General features: G+C 37.9%; 1 protein-coding gene across 7 annotated transcripts in view; it reads right to left on the bottom strand.

Annotated features, from left to right (window-relative positions):
• Nucleotides 1-15,575, bottom strand: part of PCDH15 (protocadherin related 15) — an 805,351-nt gene that overhangs the window by 515,801 nt on the left and 273,975 nt on the right. Inside the window, exon 1 of one of the 7 annotated variants that reach the window (XM_030486589.1) lies at nt 450-477. The exons of the other annotated variants lie outside the window; for them this stretch is intronic. The gene's annotated coding sequence lies outside the window, so the exon portion shown is untranslated. Of the gene's footprint in view, nt 1-449; nt 478-15,575 lie in introns of those variants that run through there. 7 annotated transcript variants of the gene reach the window in all.

The following is a 15,575-nucleotide window of genomic DNA, read 5'->3' as shown; positions in this document are numbered from 1 at the left end:
TGGACATTTGAGTATTGTATAGATATTTTAATTTTAATCAAAATTACTTTAAAATCTGGATGATTTTGATGTTTTCATTCTACAGACCACAGCTAAGCATATTTGTTCATTTCAATAAGGGGCATTTTTCTCCATCTTCTTGATCATTCAGAAATGCTTGCCAGGATTTCAGTTCCACCCTTAGGTCCCTGCAACCTCTCAGTATGCAGCATCTGGATGCCTTACACAAGCCCTTTGCCACCATTGCTCTACCACGTCTTTTCCCTTAAAGCTTCCAAAATACCCAACTGCCCCTCTGTGCCACAGCATGAGTACTTGTGACACACTTTCCAAACAAATCAGGCCTGGCCCTAGTACAAGAACTTGAGGAACTTCATTGCTTCCCTCTCTTAAATGCCAAAACTGCTCATGTTTCCTTATCACCCCCACTTCCTACGTACATGACTGACCTTGCTGAAGGGCTTCGGTGTGCTCAAGCAGAATACTTGATGTGCAAACACTCCGGAGAAGAATCCTATGAAACTACTGGATATGGTATAAGAACACATTTAATTAATACACCTAAACAACAGTTTAAGTCATACTCTACAGCAAAGATGCACAATCAACAAAACAAAGATTAATTATTAAACTAATAAAGGCTGATATTTCTGTTACCTTATCTGCAGCAAGGAATACTCCACCGTACTTGCCCAATTCACCATCAGCAAGGAAACCTAAAGCTAAAAATTGGCATGTTCATGTTTAGTACATAAGACCTTTTAAGCTAAGGCTATATGTTATTCCTGTTTCCATTTGAAACAGACAATCTAGATACACATTTACTAAGTCAAAGCTGTCTCAATGTAAAAAAAAAAAATAAATTCCTTAGACATCTCAAATATAACAAAATAACATTATGTAATTTTTTTTCTTTAAGTCATCATGTAGTAAAATTGGAAACCAAGCATACAGCAGGAATACCATGGGGATTTTCACACTGTCTGTTTTGTAATGAATATTATATAGGCAGGAAGTAATTCAAGCTGTTGCTCCTCACTAATTCAGAAGGAAAAATACCCATTTTACTTTTCAGTGAAACAGAATATTCATTGCCCAAATGTCACGCAAAAGTCATTTTATGAAATGCCTATAACTGATATTGAAGAAAGACACATAGTGGCTTTCAAAACCCTGCAAACTACCTGAGCTGTGACCAGCTGAAGAAATTTCACTGAAAATTTATTTCAGGATTCTCAGAAGATAATGATTTGATCCCTGTTACATGCATCTGCAGGCTGTCAGAACTGGAAATTCAAACTCATGTTAATTAATAGTTTTAATTAAACCATGAAAAATACAAACACATTAAGTGTGCTGATATACTAAGCTCAAAAGAGAGAGAGATTCATACATAAAATGCTGCAAGGTATGATTGCATACAATGATTATTAAAGCTTACAAATCAGTTGCAACTATAAAACCATCACTGAGAATAATTACAAGCCTAAAACAAATAAGTTATTTCATTCTCATACCATGAAAGCTCTTCTATTAAACTGTTTCTTATCAAGACGACCTTATCTAAAAAAGGCTGCATTAAGAAAATCACTCAAATCTAAAAATACAGATTTTTTTCCAACACAAACCTAAAAAGACCAAAATAATCTTAAGTAAAACTGTATGTGATTTTTCTCTGCATAACAAGAATATTATGCAGAAAATTTGCAATCATGAAAAAACTTCAGAACCACAACAACAATGAAAAAATCCAAACAAATGATACTACCAATGCCATCACAAGGCCAGATGCTGCAGGAACAAATCCAAGCCGTGCATAGGAAATAGCGTAGCTATCACAAAAGAAAAATGGGTAGCCTTTGTCACTGAAAAATGTGATTTCTACAACTGTCTTTCCTAGACAAAAATAGATGTTACTAAACTGTTCCTTCTCTCTGCATCTGTATTGCTTTTACCATGGACACATACAAGTACCAAACTCTGACATGCTTACATGAATTTTACTCAGTGGACAGGAAAATGTTTGTCGTATGTTCAACTAACCTTCACATTAGCTATTCTGTTCCACTCCTTTGAGGACTACTGAAAGCAAAGCAAATTCCTCTTTTCTGTTCTCACAACTGTCCTGGTTTCAGCTGGGTTTGAGTTAATTTTCTTCCTAGTAGCTGTTAGTACTGTGGTTTTCCGATTTAGTATGAGAATAATGTTGATAACACACCTATGTTTTAGTTGTGGCTAAGTAGGCAAGGACTATTGCTGTAAGTCAAGGACTTTTCAGTTTCCCATGCTCTGCCAAATAAACACAGCACTGTACCAGGTATTAGGAAGAAAACTAACTCTATCCCAGCTGAAACCAGGACATCTCACCCTTACAAGCTTTCTACGTGACATGAACCCACAAACTCATGGCAGAATAAAATGAACCACTTACTTATGGAGAGGAACAATAATCTTGGCTCATTCAAGTAAAGTGGACTACGCTAAATTACATGAGCACACTGCACCTATATTTTCCCATATAACACTTTCATTTTTCAGCAAGGTACTCTAAAAATGCAAATACTGACCAATGTACGAAGGACAGCAGCAACAGTGCCACTACAGTGATCCCTTGCCACTTCTCTTTCCCAGTGTTTGCCCACCTCTTGCTAACCCAGCTTCTGTGTTCCTTTGAAGTGGGGACAACCAAAGTACTGTTTCAGCAGCACAAAAGCAACTCTGTTCCTCCATGCACCATACACCAAGGGCTCCTGTATTTACCTTGGTTCTCCAAATTGTCACATTTCCTTCCAAACCTCCTGCACTAATGTTATTTCTTCAGTATTTTCACAAGGCTATCTTGGAACCTACCAAAAACTGTATGTAACTCAGCTCTCATAACACACAACTTCTTATCTTTGCATAAGGCCTAGCAGAATTTAAATTATTTGTTTATACAGCACTGAATATTTTCCATATTTCTTCAAATGGTGAGCCAAATTGCAACACAGGTTCCACTAAATATCTGAATATTGTATTTGTTCGTAAAGTGGAGATGGAGAACAAACCTCATGAAACCAAAATCATATTTTAGCAGTAAGATAAAAACAAGCCCATATCAAATAACAACTTTAAAGTACGTTCCTGCATAAACAGCATGATACTTGAAATGGGAAAAAATGCCATGCAAATTACGCCAGCTGGCAAGGTCTGTCCTTTACAAAGGTATAACAGTCTGATAGCTAAACACTGTGACTTTCTGGCAAGAAGACCCCAAGCAACCCCAAAATATTCTACAGCAGTGTGAGCCTTATAATTCAAGTCAGAGTCCAGTTTTAAAAGGTTTGACATAGGTATAACACAAACAATACTGTTGTTGTAAACTTACAGATGCAATTTCATACCCTTCTTCCTCTGCACAATCACACAGCATTAGATTTAATGTCACCGACTTGTACTAATGCAGGGGCAGCCTGTGTGGGAGAATATTAGCTAGACAGACAGAAAGGAAAATATAAGTCACATTCAGGAAAATGTGACAGCTTTACATTTCTGATGTAAATGGCTACTCTCTCTTTTGCTTTATGTGCGACTCTCTGGAGTAACAGCTAATACTACTACCACTGTCTTCACTGCTATTCTGAGGGAGCCTTACACAAGTGCCACTGTCCTCCACACTGGCTCCTATTCTCAGGCTCTGGTTGAGTCTTCTGCAGCTGAGCCACCAGCAAGCCTCTGTGCTGGAGCAGAACAGAGTTGTATCTTGAGATTGAATCAGAGTGATCACAGAATGTATTTCCTAGGAAAACCTGTAACAGCTTCAGCTTAACTTTTCTGTACCACTTATCATGCAAGAAAAGACATAATTTTCCAGTAGAAGTGCTGGTTTCTGCATATGCAAGAACACTTGCATCAGAAAGATGCAACCTAAAAACTTTTCTCATTTGGGGAAATCTTCATGTATCTGTTTTTAAGATGGAAGTGCTGTTATCTCAGCCTGATGATATCAGTCTTCTACTATCCAAAATACAGACTTAAAGACTTAATGGGTCAAAACACCCTATTTGCTTCTGACTGAATTTATGAGTATGTTTTCCAAGCAACATGTAGGAAGTGATCACACCAACTGATTATTAAGTAACAGGATTTGTATAATATAAAATATACTCTTACGGCACTCCAGATAATTTCCCTATGGACTTAACCCAGTTTGTGTGGGAAGAAGCCTCACCTATCTTATGGGGTTAACACTGCATTGTTAATAATAATAATGTGATTTATGCTTAAAAAATTCCTATATGAAAAAGGAGCATATTTTAAATTTAAAAATTAATAATTTTTCCATGGAAAACCTACAATTGGCAAATATATTATGAAACCCAGAAACCTGTAAAGTGCTATTTTGCAATGGTGCTCTACAGCTGCAATGCTTTGCACTTTATTTTTTAAAATAAATGAGAATAATATACCAACAAAGATATCCATGATTGGCAAAAAGGATGTGAAAGAGCTCATAAGTTTAAGGATTCAGCTTAATACCAATATCGTTGTATATTTTGTTGAATGATATGGTGCATTAAACATGTTTCATATGAGGAAACTATTTGGGTAAACAAGTCAATACCAGGACGACTGTGAACTACCACCTGCTGTGACACAAAGGCAGACATAATCCTAGGATGTATCAAGAAAAGATATAAAGAGAAATTTTATCATTATACTGGCTGCACATACTCAAAAACACTGCAATTATATTGAAACAGGTACACAGGAGGCTTTTGCAAAAATGGGGAGAAGTGCACTTCTATTATAACAGCATCACAAGTCTAACACTGGATACAGCTTTTAGCTATGAATATTTCTGGACTAAATGTCATAGAAGAGGAGGCGTTACTCATGCTCACCTTTTCTGTTTCTTTTGCACAATAACAAACAGCTATAAAGCAGGAATGATTCCACTGAGTCTGGAAACAAGAAAGCTAACCACTTAGGACTCACAGAGGGAAAGATTTCAGAAACTGGGAGATAAAGGAGAAAACAAATAAGTTTAATATACACCATAATAACTTTATGAATGATAGACCAAAGCAGTCTCTCACCACCCTGACTGCACAATTTTTAGGCATCCTTTGAAACTGTTTCTCTCCCCCTCAGGTCCTAGAGAGGAACAACAGCTTTCTTTGCTGAACCTGCAGATAGTGCTACCTGCTCTGCTGCTTGGAAATAGATTGAGGTCAGACATTAATTGTATATACTCTCAACAACAACAATATCAAATAAATCTTTATGCTCAGGGCTGACCTCAATTTAATTCTCATCAGTAGCCTATGAATGAAAATAAATAATATCAGCACTTACCTAGTCCCAATATCCCTAGATTTCCTTTTGCACATACTTTTTTTACACCCAACTTCCCCTGCGCATGCAAGTCTTCACCAATCTGAACCAAAATAATGTTTAAGAGTTGGGATAAAAATATGAAGATAAAAGAGGAAGACACCAGGATCCATAAGTATAGCAGCTATAATATGTAATATGCGTAGTAGCTACTTCTTACAGCCTTAAGAGAGACATGTGTTTACAAACATTTGTTTTCACAAAGGTAGATTATAAAATGCAATTTGAATGGTTGCATATCTGCTTCAAAGATCTGTACAGAAGAAACTTCAAAAGATAGGAATACATGATTCTGAAAATGAAACTGCTATCCAAAATCACATTAATGTTGTTCATTCTCTCCTGCAGAAATGAATACATAACTCACAGCGGTTGACTTCTAGAGAGGAACATCATAAAATTTTTGAGATCTTGCACGGCAAATGTCCGCATGGGCAAGATAGCGTGGAATTATGGTACACATGAACCTTAAGCAACCTTCCCATTGATGATACTTGATTATCTGCCACGCAGCTATGGCTCTCCCAACCATAAAAATGCATTGAACCGCTGAACTTCAAGTGGACATAGGTCAGTTAGGATCTTTGCAAAAACATGAAGAGCAAGCCTGTTTAGGCAGCAAATGTTTTACTGCCAGCAAAAACATTTAATATATTTAACTATTACAACCTAATAGCTATGAAGCAATAGGTTTCCAATCAGTTTATACATTCAATCGCTCCTCCTTCAACAATTTCTGATTTGGACAGCTGCTATTATTAGGTGTTATTTCAGAGAGGACAAATGAATATGCATAAAAATCTTAACATTAAAACCAGTATTTCACAGCTGACTCCTAATAGAGTCAGGCAGTAATTACTTTCAGAAGATGATGTCTTAGATAATATTTGCTCATTCATTTTCAGCCCTACTGCTTTGTAGCAGTGCTCTAACTCTTTCAAATGCAAGACATTTCAACCTGAAACTGCAGTGCCTGGAAGCTGCACTAGTGGTACGGCTGATACTGAGCCCCCTTAACCTCTCAAGATTCTCAACCTTGCACTGGTTGAGGATTTGAGAGTGATAGGAGGAGCTGCTCGTTACGCTCCAAGCTCATACACTGCACGCAGTTCTGTTTACACAGTCCCATAGGTGTTCAGGATCTCTGCTGCACTGCAAGCTGCTGTATGACGAAAGAAGAGGAATTGCAGCAGTTATGACCTACTTCATCATTTCAACCAAGCTAAGGAGCGATCACATAACATTTAAAAACAAGAACCTCCTCAAAAATCATATTGCGATAGACATACTGAAACTGAAACAAGTTCTGGAGGTCAAAAAGCACACAAATGAAACACTTAAGTAAAAGCATCCTTAATTTTATAATGCTATCTGTTGAGTAGTCTTAGAATCCCACAAAATCTAAGAATAATTCCATAATGTAATGAAAGACTAAGAGGATGTGTGCATATAGTCTTTACAACTTCATCTTTTTTCCCTTTGTTCACACTCACAGGTGATCACAATCAGCTTTACAAAAGATTTTAGATAACCAAAGACTGGAAAAAAAGGTTCCACTTTCTATTTTATGTGTTTTCAACTAAGATATTAGAAATATAGGTAATTAGAACTAAAAGCATGTACTTGTGGGATATTTTCATTAAAAAACATGCTAGTGAGTTCACACAAGATGTTTCCACTGTATCAAGAAGTACCGAAGATTATTGTGTACATTATTCAAAGCTTGCACTGTGATTTTTACATATGCATTTATATAGTCATCATACAAACCAAGACTACATGAATGTGCAAAACCACATCTTTTCTCACAGAATTTAATTTCCAGCAAATTAAACTATGACACTACCAATAACCTATATAATGAGTAAACTTGATGTGAAATAATTGAAGGTTTTTACAGCCTTCTGGAACAATTATGTTAAATATATAGTGATATAAATGACTGAGTTTCTTTAAGCATATCTTCACAACCATTACCCCACCTTCCTGGCTTTAAAGTCTTCTGCTGGTGGCCTTGGTCACATACGAAAACTGGCTTGTTTGTTCTGGCAACTGAAAGCCTCACATTTCTGGCAGAGAGATATTGCTGACTGCAGGAAACTATTATGATTTCTCTATTAAGGAACTCTGGAAAAATAAACTTGCAGTGGGCAGAAGGCAGGGTAACTGCAAGTCAGTGCAATGCTGTCATTTTTTTTTTTTGGTGTTGGGCTGTAAGAAAAAGCCCTTGGACACCAGCATTACATCCTAAAATGCTTCCCCTGCCATCTCTTTCCCTGCAGCAGCACATTCATTTACCTTGGGACTAGAAAAGGAAGAGTAGAGGTTTCATTCCTGTCCTTGCTGTGTCATTACATCTTCTTCTGTGACCTCAGTAGAGAACTGAAGGAACTTCCAAATTGAGGAGTAATTTAGATAATTAACCTTTTTGTTTCTTCTTGAAACTTGAAATTTCCACATCACTACCACTGAAAAAAAAACCAAACCAAAAACCAAAAAAAACCACCAACAAAAAAACACCCCAAAACAGGATTGGCATTTCTCCATCTGAAGTCAGATATTTAACACCCTTTGGGTTTCAACCAGTAGTTTGAATAACTTCTGAGGTTATGATGCAGTGTATATGATGAGTAGAATTAGCCACATAGCATAGTGACTACTCTCTGGGTATATTCAAATTTTCTGACAGTTGGAATAAGGCAGTTAGATGGTAAATACAGTAAACTGCTACAAGGAACTGCCTCTCTAACACACATTGCCTTGCATACCAACCCAACCTTGACAGAAATGTTGAGGGGCCATTGTCACTTCTCTGCTGCACTACTGATGCAATTCCTCTGGTCCCAGTGGTTGATGAAGGCAGTCTTTTCACAGCCATGTGAAACATGCATATCTTTAAAACTTCACTGCTCACTCAGGGGAATGTAAGAATGATGGGGACAGTTATCTTTATCATGTGGTTCAAAAGCCAGCAATAAATTGCTTTCACTTTTAAACTGACCTTGATTAGGCTTTTTAGAAAAGTACAGAAGTTTGGAACTGTTTTTCCCAAAGTAGGATTTGCTAGTAATCTAGCTACCGGCATCTAGAAAAAGCCTGAAATTTTAACATGTTCTTTGGGCAAAAAAGAAATCACCTTGCCTGTTCCCCTGCTCTCTCAAGCTCATTTTCCATTTTGAAGCACAGTAAGCCCGGCTCTCCACAGTAAGCCCATCTAGTCACAAGGGGATTTCTGGTGATGTACTGATGGGTGACATATCTGTTGGTTTACTAAGACTAATGAATCCATACTCCCTCCCCAACCATGATATTCCCTCAGCATTTCCTAACCCCTTTCAGCCCATTAAGTCCCTTTTTTTTTTTGTTACTACACTTTTGCAGTAAGAATCTTTCCCTCCTGTTACAGGCACTAGATCATTCCTAACCTGTTTCCAGACACCAGTGGCAGCACTGGGCTTCCAGGCAGCCACTCTAGGAAGTTTCCAAGGGCAGATAGCTGCCAGTTTCTCCAGTTACTCTAAAATTACAGGCCATCATAATGAGAATGAGTCATGAGATACTATTCAGGGGGCTTACGGGTTTCCCTATGATAAGAAGTTTTCAAAAGCTGGTAGCTTTTGCATTTTGGATTCCTCATTGTATAGATGGATAAGCAGCGTACAACCATCAATCGCTTCCAGGACAGCACTTCCAGGAGAAGGCATATGCAGCTCTGACCAGCAAAGCACCCAGTTTGATGAACAATCTGCCTTTAGTGCTGAACGCTAAACACAGTTTAGATAGACGTGAAGAGGCGCTACCACTGCGTGACTTCATATACACTCTATGTTACAGCAATAGTAAAATATTAATAAATACACCTTTCAGAATCACACTTTAAAAAGTTATTATATACTAACCTAGAACTATAGCTGTGAAAAATAACAAAATAAAACAGTATTCTTTATATTCCTCTTTCCTACTTTTAGAACTGAACTCCCATTCAACCATCAGTTTAGCAATTACTGAACAATATTAAACAAAGCCAAATAAAGGTTTTCACAGCATATGCAATTGTTTGCATAGATACTAGTCACTCAGTAACAGTTGTTGTTCTACATCTAATCTTCTTTTACCATAGAGAAATCAACATCACCAAATAGATTAAATTCATCTTTAACCTACTAATCCTGGTCTTATTAGTTTTAATACTGCATATTAAGTGACTGACTGGGCCATACTGAAAGAAATACAAATAGGCACTAGTGTTCCCAGCTGACCTATAGTGTTTCAGTCACTGTTTCAATATAATCGAACATGGAGACATAGCGCCTATTTAAATATATCAGTGGTAACTATGGCAGTAGGATTAATTCTATAAACTATCAATCTCTAATGATAGAACATATTTTTCACCAAGTAATTCTGACAAAGTTATTACATTCTCTCCAAAATTAAGGCATATTTCAAGCTGATATCATTACAATATACAAAACTGCAGTTTGAGTCACAGGTGAATACCAGTAATCTGGGGACAGCCTAGTCACAATGAACACAATTTGACAGAAACTTTTAATGCCTCACATTTTATTTTACTGAAAATATATGGCATAGAACTTTTCATTGAATACTAGAATAAAATAGGTAAAAGGAGTTAAGAAATACCCAGTGACAGAGTTTCATACCAGTGTAGTGCAGTAACCCCAGTTACTTCAGATACAAGTATGTCTTGAGAGAGCAAGTGACTGCAAGTGAAAACCAGCAGCAGAAGCACCTCATTTCCCACCCGCCGTGACAAACAACCCACAGAACATGCTACAGTAGAGCAATTCACTTTTTTGTAGTATTTGGTGGTGACTTCTGGCAGAGCCAGTTACAGTAATATCTCCCCTTTACAGGGAAATATATGTAAGTGACTCTAATTAGAGTGTGCATGTATGAGGAGCTCTCACATTCCAAGTTGGATTTTCAAGATAACACTACTATAGCAGATGCTGTTTGGATGGTTGTTTCGCTACAACCCCTCCTGCTTGAGACTTCTGAGTTGCTGAGCATCTTTATTTTTTTTCCGTTCTCTGGAAAAGTATCAAGGTATCTTCTGTTACGTGTAGGTTGGTCCTTATTTAATATTCAGAGAATCACTGAAATTATTCAGTGTGGTTTGATGAGACCTGGAGATCACCACCACCTCTTAGACAGTGGAAAAACACCAGAAGACGATGTAATGCTTTTTGCTCATCTGTTGTTAGAGGTGCATACACATCCTTTTGCAAGCACAGAAGATAAAAATAGTGATCAATAATGTAATTCTGCATGTGTGTGTGTATATTTTAACAATAGTGCCTGTAAAGTGAGGTAATGTCTTTTAAATTAATATTTCAGCAGGTGATGATCTCCATTCCAAACAATCGTAATTTAGTGCTGCCAAAGAGCTTTCTGAATTTGACTGTTTGGCTGTTCAATTCTGACATTTTCCACATAACTGCTGGACAGCAACTACCCTGGCTGCTATATAATGTGCCTAAAATTATACACTTCAGCAAAACTCACACCAAACAGTCTTATTATGTGTCATTACCACAGTCAGTATGTCATTCCTAGCTGTATATATGTTCACTGCGAGATCACGTGTAAAATCAGTCACATCCCTTTGTAAAATTAGTCTGGATAGCTGGAATAAGAACTAAGAAACCATATTTAACTTTTTGTAGTATACATCAATCTACACCAAGCACAGACAGACTGATCCTCTACCATTGCTGAATTCTCACGATAGACACTTTTGTTTGGGAGTCTCAGAGGATTTACATATTTTCTTCAGCAAGTACAACATCAAACACAACCTTTGTTTTAGCTTCATAAGCTCCTGATCTTCCAAAATATTGCTTTCATCCAGAACTAAATCTGGGGGGCCAAGGGCACTTCCTAGCACTCAGATGCACACTCGGCACTAACTGCATTCAATTCTCTTCCCAACCTAGTTCCTGTTGGAAGGAAAATCAAGAGCATGCAGGGTGCTACAGGGTGTGCAGAAAGGCTTTCCAGGCTACATCATCAAGGGACATGGAGTGTGGGGCACACCATGAAGTTTAGACAGGGTGTCCCAGCATCAACAAGTACTCCATGTCTAAAGAGAGTCTCACTACTGTTATTCTTGCTTAGTAACTGCAATATAAATTAACTTGGTCATTTGCTCCTTCTTGCCAGCAACAATTGCCTTCCCAAAGAGACAGAATTCTCACTTAGGACTTTCCAAATGCTTCTTTCTACACACTTTTCCGGAGTGTTCTAGCAGTAACATGGTCCGATGGTCATCTGCCCTTCATCCATCCTTTCTATTCCTATGTCTCTACCTGCACTGCACTTTATGTTGTCAGCCCAAGCCCCACGCACTGTATTGAAAAAGCAACCATCAACACCTCCAAGTTACAGCAGATACACAAACCCAGAGTCGATAAGGGAAGGCAGTGGGCCTGAAACTCTTGCTCGGATTGAATGACAAATGCCAAAAGCTACCTGGATTTTAACTCTCAGCCCCAGAGTGCAGCTCAAATACTCCAACACTGTCGCAGTAGGAGCTGAGAAGGGTGTGAAGAAAAAGACCAGGAACAGACTGTTCATGTTCAGAGCATGAACAACTGCAACTACTGTTGTTGCAACAACAGTAGTTTGTGCCACAACTCATTCATCTTACCCTTTCATCAGCCAAGTGCTTCGAGAAGTGTTCCCATGCTCCTTTAAGCCAGAGAGAATCAGCCTGGAATTGACCCACTAATGCAAAGAAATCATATTACTCTAAAAAGTACAATTTGTTACAGGATTGTATGCAGGCTGGCAAACCATCCAGTATAAGAAGAATTATACCCCAGCTAATCAACTATGCCCACTTGTTGAATGGGCTTCATCTATGCTGTGCAACAGTGAGCACAGGAAAATAAAATGGTGTCATAAGATACCAGCATCTCCCAGTACATTTGTAGACATAGCAGCATGAGGTCCTTAAAATAGTTTAATAGTGCATACTAACAGCCAGCACATAATTGTGTAGGGGTGTGCATGAATGTGTGAAACTGAACTTTTGGACTCTCAAGCAGAAGCCTTTTACTTGCTATCTGCATGAGTAAAGGCTGGTAAATTTTGATAACACTGAGATTAAACAGAACTGACATGTTCTGAATGCTTTTATTAATAAAGAGAGGCGAGTTGCAACCACAAATTAGGAAGCTGACCATGTGTGCTTTGCACATAGCCTGTTTAGGCTCAGAAAACTAGGAGTTTGGGGCCTGGAAAGAAGGTAGCAATCATCCTGGCTGGAGGAAAGGTGCTGGCAATGCAGAAAGACCTAGAAATGGAAATGACCCATGTAGAGAGATGTCATGGGATGCCCAAGGCCTTGGACGGCAATACTCAGGACTGGAAAGTGAGCAACTGCAGAGCATGAACAAACAGGACTTCTTGCCCAACTTTCCCAGCCAGCAGTGATCCGCCTGACGGGGAGGGAAGTCAAGATCTAATAAATGTGATTCTGTGCTGAAGGTGGCTCATAGGGGTGTGAGATAATCAAGTAAAAGCTCTAATCTCATTAGGTTCTTAAATAAACCCCAGTATCTAGATACCTTATGGGAAGCTGTTTAACCTTTGATATGTCTAAATGCAGACTTGTTCCTCCTTGTCACTCCACACCAGGTACAGCATTATAAGCCTGACCACTCTTCCAGATGCCAGAGAAGGAATAAGGTACCATCTGGCAGCAAAGAGGAGCCACACGCTCAGACTGTTTCTTACTCCAGGACTGCTTGCAGCAGCTCAGCTCCCAGGGACATACAAAGGAGTAGGCATCAGCCCTGAATCCTTAAACTGCAATGAGGTCCTCCACCTTTTCCATCCTTGCAGGCCAGTTTTTCTGCTTTTGCAGTCTCCTCATTCTCTCCCGACACATTGCAGCTGGCACAGCTCTCCTGTGCAAGAACTGAATGTGACCTGTGTTTCTCCCTACCAATCTGCAGCTCCAACTTTGGGGAAAGAATATGTCTAGAAACTGCTCACCCCTGTGCTCACTTGTAATCCTGCTCCCAAATTGCTTTCCCCTCTTTCAATGCTATTATTATTAATGCCAGTGGAATCAGAAAGAGCATAAAAGCACTGAAACAAGTGAGAAGAACAAGTAGCACTGGAGCCAACGAGACTGGACCTAACACTAAATGCAACAAATTGGGATAAGCTTCACAAAAAATTGAAGGCATGAAAAAATTCTTGCACACAGAAGACCAACTATTATTACTTGTCATTGATTCAGCACCACAGAAACCTAAACATCATTATTTATAAACAAATATTTTGCTTAGTAAAGTTGTATATAATGAAGTAAATTATAATAACATCTCAAACTCTAATTTCAACTTCTGTCTCAGAGTACATTGCAATAAGAACTTAACACCCTGTTGGGATAATGCTTATGTAGCTTTTAAAGAACCTGTATAACAGCCTGTAGAAACACATGAATTTAATTCAAAGTTAGTTGTTACAACTTTTACCAAGACTTGTCAGAATCAGCAACTCTTCCAAATGAAAGACTAAGTAATAATCATGTTTAGCAATTAAAAAAACCCAAACCCCAAACCTACCCTCCCCCTCCCAAAAAAAAAAAAACAAAACCCAAAAAAAAAAACCCAAACATTGGCAATGCCCATTTCAACTTGAAGACAGCAAAATCTAAGCTCAAGTGGCAGAAGCTCTCAATAACCAAACTCAAAACAGTGAGTAACAGCCATTTCAGTGTTGTTACTCATTTAGAGAATATTTATCTTCAGGAAACCACACTCAACAGACACATTTCATATTCCACTCCAAACTAATTCCCACTTCTTATCTTCTAGATGTACTAGGATAGAAAAATGTGAATGTAGAAAAGGCTGATTTATGGAAACATGAGCATTTTTAAAAACTACAAAGCTTAGCATTTGCTATTAGTTTCAAAACTAGCTTCTCTGTATAAAAGTGTTAGCAGAAAAGATGAAATATTTACAAAGCTGTAAAATATAAATTTGTCTTTTATTATATCCATCTTAAATTTGTCTACTTTATCTATGCTTTGTGCTTTTCCTCAACCCATTGGCAGATTTTAGTGTCCTTACTCTTTCATGTGTTCAGGAAGACCGATGAAGTTAACATTTTGTTTGTTGTTTTTTTCTAGGTGGGGGGAGGGAGACAGAATTCAATTCATAGGGTCTGTGTGGTCTACAATATTTCTGCACAAGACTGAGACAAAGCCAATTGCTGCAAAATGAACATAAAATTTGACTGGGTTTGTGAAATACTTCTCTGTTGGGTGCATGGCAACAAAACATGCAGCAGTCAAAAAGATGCTCTTATACATTACAATGCTGTAAAGTGCTATTCAGTGGCAGCTTCAGGAACACGGTTTGAGACTTGATCCCATTTTACGTGGGCTGCTAAAGTTGGAATATTTTACATTCTGCCTAAGAGCAAAGTACAAAATCAGAGGATCAGAAAGAAGTATTGGTGTCCAACCTCACACATATCAGGAAAGACAACTTTCTCTTAAACAGATTGTGTTAATGCACTGTGTTTAACATAAGGTGATGTAAACATAACATTGTATTAATAATATTGTCCTAACACAACGGGAAAGATAACTTTCTCTTAAAGTCACCATAGGGTAAAAAAACCCAAACATTACGCCTAGAAATACTTGCCTACTTTATTGCTTTTGTAGGTTTTCCTATTCAAATCTATCCTTTCCTGAAAATATGCTGCTTTGCTGACTCACTTTCAGGTGCTTCTTACCTGTTGCAATCTCACACTTGTTTTCATTCAAATTCCTCTCACTTTTCAAAAAAACTACATTGCTCTAACAATGATGCATACTTTTAAATAAATTGGTAATATTTTTGAGGTACAAAATGAACGCAAGACTCACTTAAGTATTTTCTCTACTCAGAAGGCCACAAGAAGTTTCACATTTCCATGTAAATGAAACAACAAAATCCTATTATTCATGTTTCTTGTACTGAACCTTACTCCAACTTTGATAAAATCGATGTGTTTTATATTACTGTATGCAAAATGAAGGCAGAGTATGAGCCTGGGGGGATGACATCCATGTCCTGCACACCTTTTTTGGGGCAATTCAAAAATCTCTCTTGGAATTTCAACTCATTAAAGAGTTAATATTAAAACATTTGTTAGCCCAGTTTTAT

Source organism: Strigops habroptila, chromosome 5 (genome assembly GCF_004027225.2).
Source record: "Strigops habroptila isolate Jane chromosome 5, bStrHab1.2.pri, whole genome shotgun sequence".
In the NCBI taxonomy this organism is placed as follows: Eukaryota; Metazoa; Chordata; class Aves; order Psittaciformes; family Psittacidae; genus Strigops; species Strigops habroptila.
This window is presented reverse-complemented; position numbering and strand designations above follow the sequence as displayed.